At 40.7% G+C, this 16,570-nt stretch overlaps 1 protein-coding gene and 1 non-coding gene across 3 annotated transcripts in view; one reads left to right on the forward strand and one right to left on the reverse strand.

Moving 5' to 3' along the window:
• TAFA2 (TAFA chemokine like family member 2) overlaps positions 1-16,570 on the reverse strand; it is a 526,830-nt gene that overhangs the window by 264,478 nt on the left and 245,782 nt on the right. The window lies entirely within an intron of this gene.
• LOC119924800 lies at positions 16,094-16,231 on the forward strand. The gene has a single exon (XR_005449493.1). It is a non-coding gene; the product is annotated as a small nucleolar RNA SNORA7 (small nucleolar RNA).

Consider the following 16,570-nt stretch of genomic DNA (forward strand, 5'->3'; position numbering starts at 1 on the left):
CTAAAAATCATAGCTCCTCCACGAGGCCTTCCCCGATTATGCCCTCACTTTGCCCCTCGCCTCTGTGTTACCTAAGCATTTGGATCTGTACCCCTTAAGTACTTTGATATGGAGCGTGGCTCAGTGGAAAGAGCACGGGCTTTGGGCAAGTCACTTAACTTCTCTGGGCCTCAGTTACCTCATCTTTAAAATGGGGATTAAGACTGTGAGCCCCCTGTGGTACAACCTGATCACCTTGCAACCTCCCCAAAGCTTAGAACAGTGCTTTGCACATAGTAAGCGCTTAATAAGTGGCATCATTCTTATTATTATATTCACCCCACCCACAACACTTATGTACGTATCCATGTGTAATTTATTTTCATGTTGATCTCCTCCACCAGTTTGTGAACTTGTGAGCAGGGATTGTGTCTTCCTATTATTATATTGTATGCACCCAAGTGCTCATTACAGTACTCTTCACTCAGTAAGCACTCAATAAATACGATCGACTGACTCTTCTGCGTCGCCCCAACTTGCTCCCTTTATTCATCCCCCCATCCCAGCCCCATAACACTTAGTACAGTGCTCTGCATACAGTAAGCGCTCAATAAATACGATTGAATGAATATCTGTAATTTATTTCTATTAATGTCTGTCTCCCCCTCTAGACTGTAAGCTCATTGTGGGCAGGTAATGTGTCTGTTTACCCTTATACTGTACTCTTCCAAGCGCTTAGTACAGTGCTCTGCACACGGTAAGCCCTCAATAAATTAGATCGAATGACTTGAATGAATGAATGAATGAATGAATGAATGAATGGAAGTTTCTGACGTTAGAAAATAAACAGGTTAATTACTAGAATGAATGGTAATTTCACAATGTACAAAAGACCTTATCTCTCATTCAGGTCTTTAAACAGATTCTAATAACAATAGCAGCCTGACCTACTAGAATGGTGTAAGGTGTAAAATGAACACATTCTCTTTCAAATGTAAAGAAAGAATAGTTTCCATAAAATGATTTGTTGAAGTGACTTTTCCCATTTATTTAATCTTTACCTTTTTATGTAAATATGCTGCTAAAAAGGATTTTTAAAGCATCATTGAAAACAGACTTTATAATGTATAATTAGATTCTCTGTCAGATGGGAAGACAAATTAAAAGTGCTATTCACACTGTTCCAGCCGCTTTGCCACCAAGGAGGTAGTAATGCTTTTCACAATGCTCACAGCAGAATGTACTCCGGTCTCTATGGGGCATGTGATTATAGACTTGCGGGAAACTGGGATTTAAATTATTCATTAATGCAAGGCTCCTTTGGCTGATAAAGTGTGGGCCTCATAAATAGCAAAAATGTTCTTTCTTGGCCTTTTGAAAATGAATTGCCTAGTAAAAGCCCCAGTTATTTCCTGTAAGTTTTAGCCACACAAAGACAGAGGCTGTTACCCAGTGATGGCCCTGTATGAAAAATGCAAGATACCGGACAGATGTGAAGCTAATTAAAGTTGCCAAATATATTAGCTCCTATGAACGTAAACTGTTTTTCCAAAGTAGATGAATCTGATTAATACAATTCCAAATTATGCCCAAGATTTACTTCAGAGGTCGTGTCATCTTCAGTATTACCCTGAACCTTACACTTATCATTACACTTTGCCATTTCCTCTATCTGTAACTTGTCTTCATTTCTGTCTCCCCTCCAGTTTGCTAGTTCCCTTTGGACAAGAATCATGTCTAACAAATTTAATGTATTGCATTCTCTCGAGAGCTTAGTGCTGTCCTCTGCATACAGAAAATACTAAACAAATATTATTGATTGATTGATTACTAGTCTTATTCACCTCCAGAAAGGAATTACTTATTTAATTTTTGTTGGAAACATTTTCCTGTTTGGTAACTGTTCAACCTAACTTTTTGCCGGAAAACAGAATTAGTGTTTTTTTTGTTCCCCCATTGACTAAATGAGTGGAAAAGTAGGGAACCAGAATGACCTAGTGGGAAAAACACAGGCCTGGGAGTTAGAGGACGTATGTTATAATCCTGGTTCCATCACTTGTTTGGTGTAAGACCTTGGGCAAGTCACTTAGCTTCTCTGTGTCTCAGTTACCGCATCTAGACTGTGAGCCCGTTGTTGGGTAGGGACCATCTCTATATGTTGCCGACTTGTACTTCCCAAGCACTTAGTATAGTGCTCTGCACACTGTAAGAGCTCAATAAATACGATTGAATTGAATGAATCTGTAAAAATGGGGATTAAATCCTTTTCCCTCAAATTTAGCTTGTGAGTCCCTTGTGGGACAGGAACTGTGTCCAACCTGATTATCTTGTACCTACCCTAGCATTTAGCACATAGTAAGAGATTAACAAATACCATAATAATTGAAATTTTTTTGTCAGAAGATAACAATTGAAATAGCCAACCCTAAATATAATATAGCTGATGCAACCCCTTATTTTTTTTTTTTTACGGTGTTTGTTAACTCTGTACTAAGTGTCCCAGCACTTACTACATTGCCTGGAACATTGTAAGCACTTAACGAGTACCATTAAAAATAAAGAGAAGAAAAGAGTAATTTCTAAAAACTGTATCTCATCCATCTTTCAGTCTGAGATAATAATAATGGCATTTATTAAGCACTTACTATTTGCAAAGCACTGTTCTAAGCACTGAGCACTGTTCTGAGATTCCATCATCATCATCATCTGGCTACCAAACAGTAGTAGTAGTAATAGGGAAAATATTTATTGAGCGCTCACTGGGTGAAATGTGTTGTACTAAGCGCTTTGTACTAGGTACAAAAAAGGGGGACATGTTGCCTGCCCACAAGATATTTACCAACTCAGAGGGGACACATAACTCCCCTCTAGACTATAAGCTCTTTGTGGGCAGGGAATGTAACCATTTATTGTACTACTGTACCCTCCCAAGTGCTTAGTACAGTGCTCGGCACACAATAATGGCTCAATACATACAACTGAATGAATTAATGAATGCATAATCCAAATCATGTGTACAATAGCATTAATCTATACACATTAGTGCTGAGGATGAAGTGAAGCACATAAGGAAAAGCACATAATCAATCAATCTATGGTATTTATTAAGCAGTTACTGTGGGCAGAGCGGTGTACTAAGCACTTGGGAGAGCACAATACAACTATATAGCAGAGTTGATTGTCGCATTCCCTGTCTACAAAGAGCTTAGATAGACAAGAGGTGGATACATTTTGGAATGCTGGGAATTCACTGGAGAAATCTTACTGGAAGAAGTGAGATTTGCATGTCAATCAATCAATAGTATTCACTGAGCATTTACTTTATGCCAAATACAGGGAGAACTGTGGTGGGCCCAAATTGGAGAGGAATGGAAATTGGGCTGGGGAAACAGCCTGAGGTATGAGATGGGTCAGTGGATGGCACAGTCCATTGAGGAGGCGGAAGACCAGGTATTGGAAGCAGCATGGCCTAGTGGATAGAGCACAGGTCTGGGAGTTAGAAGGACCTGGGTTCTAATCCCTGTTCTGCCACATGTCTGCTGTGTGACCTTGGGTCAGTCACTTCACTTCTCTGAGCCTCAGTTGCCTCGTCTGTAAAACGGTGATTAGGACTGTGAGCCCCATGTTGGGGAGGGACTGTATCCAACCTGATTAGCTTGAACAGTGCTTGAAAAATAGTAAGTAGCGTGGCTCAGTGGAAAGAGCATGGGCTTTGGAGTCAGAGGTCATGGGTTCAAATCCCACCTCCACCACTTGTTCAGCTGTGTGACTTTGGGCAAGTCACTTAACTTCTCTGGGCCTCAGTTTCCTCATCTTTTAAATTGGGATGAAGACTGTGAGCCCCCCGTGGGACAACCTGATCACCTTGTAAGCTCCCCAGCACTTAGAACAGTGCTTTGCACATAGTAAGCGCTTAATAAATGCCATTAAAAAAAGTGCTTAACAAATGCCATCATTATTATTAAATCTCCATTTTTCAGATGAGGAAAATGAAGCCCAGATCAAGATCACACAGCAGACAAGTGATAGATCCAGAATTAGAACCCAGACCCCCGGCTCTTTCCACTAGGTCATCCTGGAGTAACCCCATTTTCCCATAGAGAAGCTCAGACTGGAAACCAGTCCAGCCCCACCTGGATGCCAGTGGAGAATTTACTACCTACAGGAAGCCTCATCAGATTGGCCCTGATGATTGGGAGTGACAGAAGTTGGCTTGAAAGGCACTAGGAGGGAGCTGGGTATGGAATTCCTGCCAAAAATAACAGTTATCGTGCATATTTTCTATCCACCAAATAATAATGATAATAACCGTGGTATTTGTTAAGCAGGGTAGAAACGAGCAAATCAGGTTGGACACAGTCCCTGTCCCATGTGGGGCTCACAGTCTCAATCCCCATTTTAAAGATGAGGGAACTGAGGCCCAGTGAAGTGACTTGCCCAAGGTCACATAACAGACAATCGGCAGAACTGGAATTAGAACCCATGACCTTCTAACTCCCAGGCCTATGCTCTATCAGGCCATCCCCGTTGTTGGGTAGGAAGTGTCTCTATATGTTGCCGACTTGTACTTACCAACCGCTTAGTACAGTGCTCTGCACACAGTAAGCGCTCAATAAATACGAATGAATGAATGAATGCAGCTCCAATCAGGTCATCAGATAATCCTCTGTTCAGTTGCAACTTAAAATGCAATTATTGTGCAAGCTCCAAAGCACTATCCAGAATCCTGCTGAGAATCTGCATTATGCCCCACACATAATTGGGTATTCCAGTCACATACTCAAATAATCTTGGTTACCAAAACCTTATTAGATGGTTTATGTGATCTCAAATTCATTTTTCCTTTTAGCACGATATTAGGATAAGTATAGCTTTTTTTCTCCTTTCATTATTAACATGTTTCAGGCTATTAATATTTAATAAGTATTTTTTTTTCAAATCCTAATTGTCTCTTACCCCAGAAGACAGACTGTGTGGCTTATACTAGGGACATTTTTATGATCTCTACCTAAATATGAAACAAAGATATATTTGAATCCGTGACTTTTTATGCAAGACTATCCTGAAAGTCACTGCTTTCGTAGCTCAACCAGACAGAGTAATATGTCTTTGTCAGCAAGCCTGTCAACAATGAAACCTTCCCGGTCAGTATGTACTCTTCATTCTGTATCCCATCTGCCCTCCAAGAAGGAGGATAGGGCATTGATTGCCCTGCTGTTTGGATACCAGAGACCTCAAGTTGTTGGGTCTTTGAAAGTCTGGTTTTATCAATCAATCAATGGTATTTATTGAGTGCTTACTGTGTGCAGAGTGCTGCATTCAACTGGAAATTTGCTTAACTCTACAAGTCTATGTAGACTTTGGCAGAGCACACAGCATTCATTCACTTTCTCAAGGAAATAAAAAGAAGCAATAAGAAGAAAAGTTTTAGTGACAATCTTTCTCTATTTTCTTTCCATTTAAAATGCTTACCATGTGCCAAACATTGTACTAAGCAATCAATCAATGGTATTTACTGAACACTTACTGTGTGCAGAGTACTCTAGTAAGTGCCTTTCATCTGGAAATTCACTTAATTCCGCAAGTCTATGCAGTTTTTGGCAGAGCGCATGACTTTCATCATCATCATCATCATCAATTGTATTTATTGAGCGTTTATTGTGTGCAGAGCACTGTACTAAGCGCTCGGGAAGTACAAGTTGGTAACATATAGAGACAGTCCCTACCCAGCAGTGGGCTCACAGTCTAAAAGGGGGAGACAGAGAACAAAACCAAACATACTAACAAAATAAAATAAATAGAATAGATATGTACAAGTAAAATAAATAAATAAATAAAGTAACAAATATGTACAAACATATATACATCTATACAGGTGCCGTGGGGAAGGGAAGGAGGTAAGATGTGGGGGGTGGAGAGAGGGACGAGGGGGAGAGGAAGGAAAGGGCTCAGTCTCAGACTTTCATTCACATTCACTTCTTAAGGAAATAAAAAGAAGCATTAAAAAGAATAACTTTAGTGACAATCTTCCTCTACTTCCTTTTTCTTAAAAAATCTGACCATGTGCTAAACATGGTACTAAGTAATCAATCAATCTACTGTCTAATTGTTTTGTTTTGTTGTCTGTTTCCCCCTTTTAGACTATGAGCCCGATGCTGGATATGGACCGTCTCTATACGTTGCCGATTTGTACTTCCCAAGCACTTAGTTCAGTGCTCTGCACACAGTAAGTGCTCAATAAATACGATTGAATGAATGAATCAATCAATCAATCGTATATATAAGGAGTGCTTACTGTGTATAGAGCACTGAATTCAGTGTTTGGGAGAGTACAATATAACAGAGTTGGTAGACAAGTTCCCTGTCTGCAATGAGGTTACAGTCTAGAAAAGGAGACTGATGTGGATATAATAATAATAATAATAATAATAATAATGGCATTTGTTAAGTGCTTACTATTTGCAGAGCACTGTTCTAAGCGCTGGGGGGGGCGGTTTACAAGGTGATCAAGTTGTCCCACATGGGGCTCACAGTCTTAATCCCCATTTTACAGATGAGGTAACTGAGGCTCAGAGAAGTGAAGTGACTTGCCCAAGATCACACAGCAGACATGTGGCGGAGGTGGAGTGCTATGGTGCTGATAAAGGGTACAAATCCAAATGCAAGGGCCTTTGCATTGTAATAATAATAATAACAATAATGGCATTTATTAAGCACTTACTATGTGCAAAGCACTGTTCTAAGCACTGGGGAGGTTACAAGGTGATCAGGTTGTCCCACGGGGGCTCACAGTCTTAACCCCATTTTACAGATGAGGCAACTGAGGCCCAGAGAAGTTAAGTGACTTGCCAAAAGTCACACAGCTGACAATTGGTGGAGCTGGGATTTGAACCCATGACCTCTGACTCCAAAGTCTGGGATCTTTCCACTGAGCCACGCTGCTTCTCAAGTGCTTAGTACAGTCCTCTGCATACAGTAAGTGCCTGTTGTTGGGTAGGGATTGTCTCTGTTTCTGAATTGTACTTTTCAAGCGCTTAGTACAGTGCTCTGAACACAGTAAGCGATCAATAAATACAACTGAGTGAATGAATGAATGGAGTAGGGTAACTGAGGGTATAGACTGTCTATCTGTCTTCCCCTCTCAACTGTAAGCTTGTTGTGGGTAGGGAATGTGTCTATTGTTATAGTGTACTCTCTCAAGTGTTTAGTACAGTGCTCTGCACACAGTAAGTGCTCAATAAATACAATTGAATGAATGAATGAACAAGGGACCTGTGGATCCATACTGAAAGCCAACCTGGCCAATTGACTCTGGCCAATTGGCCCTGCTGAGAGCTCACCTCCTCCAGGAGGCCTTCCCAGACTGAGCCCCTTCCTTCCTCTCCCCCTCGTCCCCCTCTCCATCCCCCCATCTTACCTCCTTCCCTTCCCCACAGCACCTGTATATATGTATATATGGTTGTACATATTTATTACTCTATTTATTTATTTATTTATTTATTTTACTTGTACATTTCTATCCTATTTATTTTATTCTGTTGGTATGTTTGGTTCTGTTCTCTGTCTCCCCCTTTTAGACTGTGAGCCCACTGTTGGGTAGGGACTGTCTCTATGTGTTGCCAATTTGTACTTCCCAAGCGCTTAGTACAGTGCTCTGCACATAGTAAGCGCTCAATAAATACAATTGATTGATTGATTGATTGATTGACTCTCTACCATCCACATGGCTCACGGAGCAAAATTCCTTGAGGGCAGAGATTAGGTCTACTAAATCTACTGAAACTAGTGCAGTATTTTGCCCCAGTAGATACTCAATTAATACAACTGACTGGTTGACAACATCTTCCTTAGACCAGAAGTGAAATGCCCCTGGACATTTTCTGACATCTGATTCCTTGCTAAGCAGCAAAAGAACGGGCATCAGAGGTATTTTTATTAAAACGGGTCTCTTTCACCTTTTGACTCCACTTGGAAATCTGAAGCTGGAAGCAACGGAGCTCTGGACAGACATCAAGCCCAACTCTGTAAACAGGTGCTGAAATCCTGCAAAACTACTTCTGCTTAAAACTCTCTTACAAAACTCTATGGATCCACTACCAGAGTGGTTACAGATGGAGGTGGGGCGTTCTGGGAGAGATGTGTCCATGGAGTTGCTATGGGTTGGAAATGAGTCAACAGCATAAGATGAGGTGAGAAAAAAATGGGCTACTTTTGCCCCCTCACATCTCCACCTTGGAAGTTTCGGTCAACTAGACTATCTGCAGACATAAAATAAAATAATTTTTATCGACCTGAACAAATATCATGCTGGAATCACCTTTGATGTCCATTGCACATAGCACAGTGCTCCACACAATGGATTATAAGCTTCTCAAGGGCTGAGACTGTAATATATTGTGCCGTTTTGTGCTCTCCCAATAATAATAATAATAATAATGGTATTTGTTAAGTGCTTACTATGTGTCAAGCACTGTTCTATGCAATGGGTAGATACAAGCACTTAATATTGTGCTCTGCACACAGTAAGCACTCAGTAACCTCTACTGATTAACTGATTGGACACTAAGTGCTTAATAAATACCATTATTGACTGGCTGATTGAATTGATCGATACTAATTTTTTTGGCAAAGGATCCTCTAGACTGTAAGCTCCTTGTCAGCAGAGGGCATGTTCACCAACTCTGTTGTATTATACTCTCCCAAGTGCTTAGTATAGTGCTCTGCACACAGTAAGCACTCAATTAATACCATTGATTGTCTGATGCTGTCCAACAGTAATCACTTTCAAAGGAAAATGCACTCCAATGCCTCAATGCTAAAATTCAGTTGATTTTTTTAAAGCTGTAGAACATTTTGTTTGCTTTTCCCCTGAAGATCATTTGATGTTAATTGTTTTTAGGTAACAGAATAATTAGCAATAAAATGAATTCGGTCACACGAAACCTCATATGTTGTAGTTACTTTGTAATTGCATGGTACGTTGTTTAATTACCCTGCCACTACATGGCACTTACCACATAATTAAGAAAATACCAATTATCCTGTGAGGAGCCAATAACTAAATGAAATTTGTGCAGTGTAAAATAAATCACTGCTTTATAACACAGACATTGCAATTCATGGGTGAAATGCTGAAACCAAACCTGGAAAACCCAGTCATATGTGAGAAATCACACTGAGAGATTTAGAAGGGGCTATCCTATCCAGAAGACAGACCACTATCTCTCTTCCATATTCAGGGAATGGCTGCTTATCTACTTGGTTGTCTTCAGTAGAAAGGGAGCATATCAGTCCCTGGGTCTTTCTTTTTCATTTCCGCAGATTTTCTTTTTCATTTCTGCAGATTGTAATCTCCTCGTGGGCAGGGATCTTGTTTTCAACTTTCCCAAGCACTTAGTCCAATGCTCAGAACACAGTAAGTGCTCGGTAAATACCTTGATTGATTCAATAGCTTTAATTCTATTATAGCTTTAATTCTATTTGTTCTGACAATTTTACACCTGTCTACATGTTTTGTTTTGTTGTCTGTCTCCCCCTTCTAGACTGTGAGCCCGTTGTTGGGTAGGGACCGTCTCTATATGCTGCTGACTTGTACTTCCCAAGCACTTAGTACAGTGCTCTGCACACAGTAAGCACTCAATATGACTGACTGAATGAATGAATGAATTCATTCGTTTTTAAAAAATGTTCCCTCGAGTGGGGAGGAAGGGCCTGATTTTTGCTAGTTCGACAACCAGGTTGGCCCATGCAGTTCTCTCACTTCTGAGACAATTGGGTCCTGAAAACCGGACTTCGAGAAGAAATGCTAATCAGAAGCAATTACCTCAAAGGGACAATGTTATGAATGGTGACTTTGCTCCTGAACCAAAACCAGACACCCTATATTTGTCAAAATAAGCTAGAAATATGTACTAATTAAATTATATGTGAAAAATATAGCCACATTCATTCATTCATTCAATCGTATTTATTGAGCGCTTACTGTGTGCAGAGCACTGTACTAAGCATTTGGGAAGTACAAGTTGGCAACATATAGAAGCGATCCCTACCCAACAATGGGCTCACAGTCTTTAAGGTATGGTGCTTCAGAGGGTGAGATAGCTGACTTTTAATAATAATAATGGTGTTTGTTGAGCGTTTACTATGTGCCAAGCACCATTCTAAGTGCTGGTACTTCAACGGGAGTAAAATGGACATGTTTACATCCCCAGTGACTTTCTCCAGAGATTGGATAACTCCATCCCACTGGCTTCCACCTCATCCTCCTTAAAATTTGCCGCTGTTTCCCCCCCACCCCCCATCATGGCCTTTAACGTCATACTCAGCTCTGATGAAGCACTTAACTATAGATCGTAAAGGAAGCTAGGGCCATAAAGGAGGCTAGTGTCTTATAATCGTAGCTGAAATAGTATGACTATAAATGTTCTAAGCACCATTCATTATGACTCAAAACGCCATAAGTCAAAGTCTCGTGGGCAGGGAATGTGTCTGTTGTTGTGGTATTGTACTCTCCCAAGCGCTTTGTGCAGTGCTTTGCACACAGTAAGTGCTCAATAAATACAGCTGAATGAATGAAACACCCAATGGGTATCTGTGGGCCTGGAATTTGTCTGTTCATTGTTATATTGTCATCTCCCAAGCACTTAGTACAGTGCTTTGCACACACTAAACCCTCTATAAAGACAATTGACTGACTGCCTGATGACTGCCTGATTGAGGAGCAGATGCACAAGATGGAATGGGAAACTCTGCCACCATTTTTATCCTGCAACAAATGGAGTCAACTACTATGCCCAGCACTCTTTTCATTTCATTCATTCATTCAATGATATTTATTGAGCGATTACTGTGTGCAGAGCACTGTACTAAGTGCTTGGGAGAGTACAAATCGGCAACATATAGAGACGGCCCCTACCCAACAATGGGCTCACAGTCTAGAAGAGGGAGACAGAAAACAAAACAAAACAAGTAAACAGGTGTCAAGACCATCAGAATACCTATATACACATCATTAATAAAATAGAATAATAAATATGTACAAATAAAATAGAGTAATAAATACGTACAAATATATATAAGTGCTATAGGGAGGGGAAGGGGGTAGGGCCGGGGTGGTGGAGGCGATGGGGAAGGGGGGCCATCCTTTGGCCCTTTTCCAGTTCCAGCAGATTTATAACATAGGGGACAAGAAGCAGCATGACCTATTGGAAACAGCACAGGCTTGAGAGTCAGAGGACCTGAGTTCTAATCCCTCCACGGCCACTTACCTGTTGTGTGACCTTGGGCAAATCACAACTTCTCTGGGCCCCAGTTTTCTCATCTGTAAAATAGGGATTCAGTAGCTGTTCTCCCTGCTTCTTAGACTGTAAGCCCCATTTGTGGGAGAGAGATTGTGTCCAAACTGATTATCTTGTATCTACCTCAGGACCTAAGTACAGTGATTGGCACACAGTAAGTGCTTAACAAACAGTGCAATTATTGTTAGAAGGTACAAAGGTACAGGGAATGGCATGTCCAGATTGCATATATGTATATTAAATTATTTATTCAGCTATTTCAAACTATGTGTATCATTCCCTGTCATATCCTTGCTCTTCAATCAATCAATCAATTGTATTTATTGAGCGCTTACTGTGTGCAGAGCACTGTACTAAGTGCTTGTTAAGTACAAGTTGGCAACATCTTCCTCCTGTTCCCACTGTTTGTAAATATTTTTTGCCTATCTCCCTCATTAGATAGGAAGCTCCTGGAGGACAGAGAAAGCTGTTTATGTTTTGTTTGTTTGATTTTTAATTTTGATTTTTGTTTTGATTTTTAAGAGTGTACTATGTATCAGTAATATGACTAAGTACTGGGGTAAATATAAGATAATCAGGTTGAACACAGTCTCTGCCCCACATAGTGCACAAAGTCTTCATCCCCATTTCACAGTTGAAGTAACTGAAGCACAGAGAAGTTAAATGACATCCCCAAGGTCACACAGCGGACAGGTGGTGGAGCTGGAAAGTGTGCCCTCTTTCTGTTGTTCTCTCCCAAATATAATGCTTGGCACTCAGAAGGTGCTCAATGAATATTACTGATCGATTGCTAGAGTTTTCCTCTATCTATGACAAATCATCATCCACACATCAGCAAAGTGAATCATTGGGGTTGAATAAAGAAGGGCGGCTAGTGGCTTTCAACTACCCGCTTCACTCCCCTACTCCAAATTCTAGTCTTCCCTTCTCCCCATCCAATTTAGTTTCCCTCCTCCCCCAACTCCTACATGCAAGAGAGGATAGAGTGCAAGTTATCAGTTGGTCAGGGATTCGTATTCTGCACCAAAATGTTGACATCTTGGTAGGTATCTGGAGATGAGAGCCCTTGGAAAAGCCAAGATTCATTATTTTTTTATTACTCTAAGTACTACCTGCCTTTAGCATTTGTATTTAATGAAGGGCATGATTTGGGGGAATGTTGGGAAATTTAACCTCTCATACATTTTGTGCTTATTTTATTTTCACTTATTCTCAGCTCAGCGGGTTGGAGCTACCAAGTCTAGGAGGATACAGAGAAGAGAAAGAGAAGGGGGACAGGACATTGGTTGAATTAATCACATAAACCTGAGGAGATTTTGTTTATGCCTTTCAGTTCTGAGTTTTTGGAGATTATTGTTCCGTCTAACAATACATCACAAGGATAATTCGTATCATATGTTGAAATTATTTTGGTGGGCTTCAAATAGGGGGCTAATTTACTCCAGGGAAAACTCCAATTCTCTTCTGCATTTAAGTATATTTTTCTACTGGACAATGATGTTAACATGTTATGTTACAGCCTGTAAACATCAGAATAAAATTGGACAAAAAGTATTACACAGTACCTCAAAGACCTAAGTCTGTGGACCCAAACAAATTAACTTGGAAGTTAGAATCATCTATCATTCAATTTCTGTGTGGTACAATTGTGAAGTTCACTTTTTACACCGTAGCTTGCTTGTAGTAGGAGGAGGAGTAATAGCTTTTATCGACCACCACTGGGTAAAATTTAACATACTAAACACATAGAAATAACAAAACAAAGAAATAACAGATTCCCTGCCCACAAGGCAATTATATTCTAAAAGAGAGGCAACACAAAAATATTCTCAAATAGAATCTTCACAGTGAATAACTGAATGCACAGTTGAATACACATATTTACATAGTTGGGAGGCAGGGAGTCGGTTCTAGTCCTAGCTCGGCCATGCTGTGTGACCTTAAGCAAGTCACTTAACTTCTCTGTATCTCCCTTTTCTCATTTTAAAATGGGGAATAGCTGTTCATTTTCCCCCCCTTTTAGACTCTGAGGCCCATGAGAGACAGGGACTCCATCAAGTATGATTATCCTGTATTTGCCCTAGCCCCTAGCATAGAGCTTTGCACACAGTAAATGCTTTATAAATGTTATCCTGAGTATCATGCTAATTATAATCATAATTGAATTTTTTGTAAGGGCTGAGGATGGAGATAAACCAGTATATAAACGTTAGAGGTGCCTTGGAATTAATTTGGGGAAGATTTTGTTGGAAGACATGAGATTTCAGGAGGATTTTGAATATGGGGAGAGCCATGGTCTGTCAAATTTGGAAATGGAGGGAGTTACCGACCAGTAGAGACTGTGAGTGGAGGAGGGAGGGGGCACTGTAAAGAGCGAGGTACAGTTGGAATTTTGCTTTAAATTGCCACTGTTGTTAAAATATTCTATAAATAAATTATAATTTTACCTATAAACAAAGAAAATTTTTTTCTCTCTGTTGCTGAAAGCATGAAACAGAAAAGAGTCTGTTTCAACAGCTCTCACAAAAGATAGCATTAAGATCTATTAATCTTAAATCTACTCCAGAATAGGCTTTTTTGCCTATCAATTATTCAGACACCAGACAGAGTTTACATACTTTAACACTGTATAGACTATGCATTTGCTCTCAAACCTTTTAAAAAATGATAATAATAATAAAAATAATGGCATTTATTAAGCACTTACTACGTGCAAACCACTGTTCTAAGCGCTGGGGGGATACAAGGTCATGAGGTTGTCCCACATGGGGCTCACAGTCTCACCCCCATTTTACAGATGAGGGAACTGAGGCCCAGAGAAGTGAAGTGACTTGCCCAAAGTAACACAGCTGACAAGTGCAGGAGCCAGAATTTGAACCCATGACCTCTGACTCCAAAGCCCGTGCGCTTTTCCACTGAGCCATGCTGCTTCTCCAAATAATCTGCCATTCATTTTAATTACGTTTTGACTGAAGGGGAATAGATCTGGGGTGTGGAATTGTGACAGCAAAATCTGACTTCAGCAGAGAATCCACACGTTGTGCTGTTCAAGGAAAAATCCTTTCCACGAGCCTCCTCTAAAAGAGATCATTTTAATAGGAAGAAACTATCCCAAATGCCCGTCCCACATATTCTGATTTTGTTAAATGTTTCCCATGTTCTTTCTGTTTCTCCCTCGCACAGCTCAAATTTAATTGAAAGGAAATGACAGGGAAAAAGAGAGCCATATGATGGGCTCAGGCATTAATGTGAAAACATTATAGATTTCCAATGTCGCCTTGACACTCAGATATTTCACTGATGCATTTGCCCATTCTTCCTCTTCTGGGCAAAGCAGGAAAAAGCAAGTGCTTTGGTGGAAGAGTCTGGAGAATTCCAGTCGCATGTGTCGGACACTGACAGCCCCAACAGATACCGGACTAGGACAGCACCTGATGCTACATGCATATAGCGTGATATAGTACGGTCTCATATGTCATTATGAGGAAGTATGTCTGAGGAGGTCTGGCCATCTGAACCTAGTATGTTTTCCCATAGTTGGGAGGGGAGGAGAATAGAGTGAAGCAGCGAGAAGCATCATAGTTTAGTGGATAGTTCCCCGGACCCAGGAGTCGGAAGGACCTAGTTCTAATTCTGGTTCTGCCATTTGTCTGCTGTGTGATCTTGAGCAGGTCACCCAACTTCTCTGGTCCTCCATTACCTCATCTGTAAAATGAGAATTGAGACTGTGAGCCCTATGGGGGACAGAGGCTGTGTCCCACCTGACTGGTTTTTATCATCATCATCAATCGTATTTATTGAGCGCTTACTATGTGCAGAGCACTGTACTAAGCGCTTGGGAAGTACAAATTGGCAACATATAGAGACAGTCCCTACCCAACAGTGGGCTCACAGTCTAAAAGGGGGAGACAGAGAACAAAATCAAACATACTAACAAAATAAAATAAATAGAATAGATATGTACAAGTAGAATAAATAAATAAATAAATAAATAGAGTAATAAATATGTACAAACATATATACATATATACAGGTTTTAATAATATTTTTATAATAATAATAGTAATGGTATTTGTTAAGTGCTTACTATGTGAGAAGCACTGTTCTAAGCACTGGGGGTGGGGGGGTACAAGGTGATCAGGTTGTCCCATGTGGGGCTCACAGTCTCAATCCCCATTTTACAGATGAGGTAACTGAGGCACAGAGAAGTTAAGTGACTTGCCCAAAGTCACACAGCTGACAAGTGACGGAGCTGAGATTAGAACCCATGACCTCTAACTATACCTTGGCACTTAATAATAATAATAATGATAATGATGGCATTTGTTAAGCGCTTACTATGTGTCAAGCACCACTCTAAGCTTAGTACACTGCTTGGCATATAGTAAACACTTAACAAATAACTTTAAAAAAAAAGAGAGAGAGCAGGACTCCTACTGTACCACACACACTTAGTTCTAAGCCACTGAGAGCCCCTCTCGGGTCGCGGTGAATTCGGAAGTCACTTCTGAGAGGCAGAAGTAAGAGTAGGAACTGAGGCAGGGGGAAGTCCGCCACTTAAAATAACATCACTGGATACAAAAACATCCAGTGCTGGGATCCACTCCAGTGTGGCCTAGTGGAAGGAGCACGGGCTTGGGTTCTTATTCCAGCTCCACCATTTATCTGCTGCATGACCCTAGGCAAGTCACTTCACTTCTCTGTGCCTCATCTGAAAAATGGGGATTCAATCCTACTCCCTCCTATTTAGACTTTGAGCCTCAAGTGGGACAGGGACTGTATCCAACATGATTAACTTGTATCTGCCCCAGGACTTTCCCCTCTCAGGGTCACACCTGGAGAGTTTCCAGTCCTCTACCAGTCTCGGCTATGGGAGGGAGAGTCAAGCAGAGGCCTACCCTTTCCATTCCTAGCTTGGGCAGTGGTTAGTGAGTGGAAGGCAATCTGCTACAAGCCAAAGCTCACCCGTGCTGCGCAGCAGCAGCATGGGAGAAAGTCAAAGGTGGAGACTCGAGTTTACTGCGCAGAAGGCAGCAATGCTAAACCACTTTCATATTTTTAATATTTTTCATATTTTTCATTTTTTCATATTTTTCATATTTTTACCAAGAAAATTCTATGGATCCACTACTAGAATGATTGTAGATGGAGAGCGGGGTGTTCTGGGTAAGATGTGTCTGTGGTGTCACTACGCATCGGAAACAACTCGACGGCAAACGACAAGACCCCAGCACTTAGAACAGTACTTGGCATATAGTAAACTCTTAGCAAGTACATTATTATTGTAATTACTA

The sequence above is a fragment of the Tachyglossus aculeatus genome, chromosome 2 (assembly GCF_015852505.1).
Source record: "Tachyglossus aculeatus isolate mTacAcu1 chromosome 2, mTacAcu1.pri, whole genome shotgun sequence".
Lineage (NCBI taxonomy): Eukaryota > Metazoa > Chordata > Mammalia > Monotremata > Tachyglossidae > Tachyglossus > Tachyglossus aculeatus.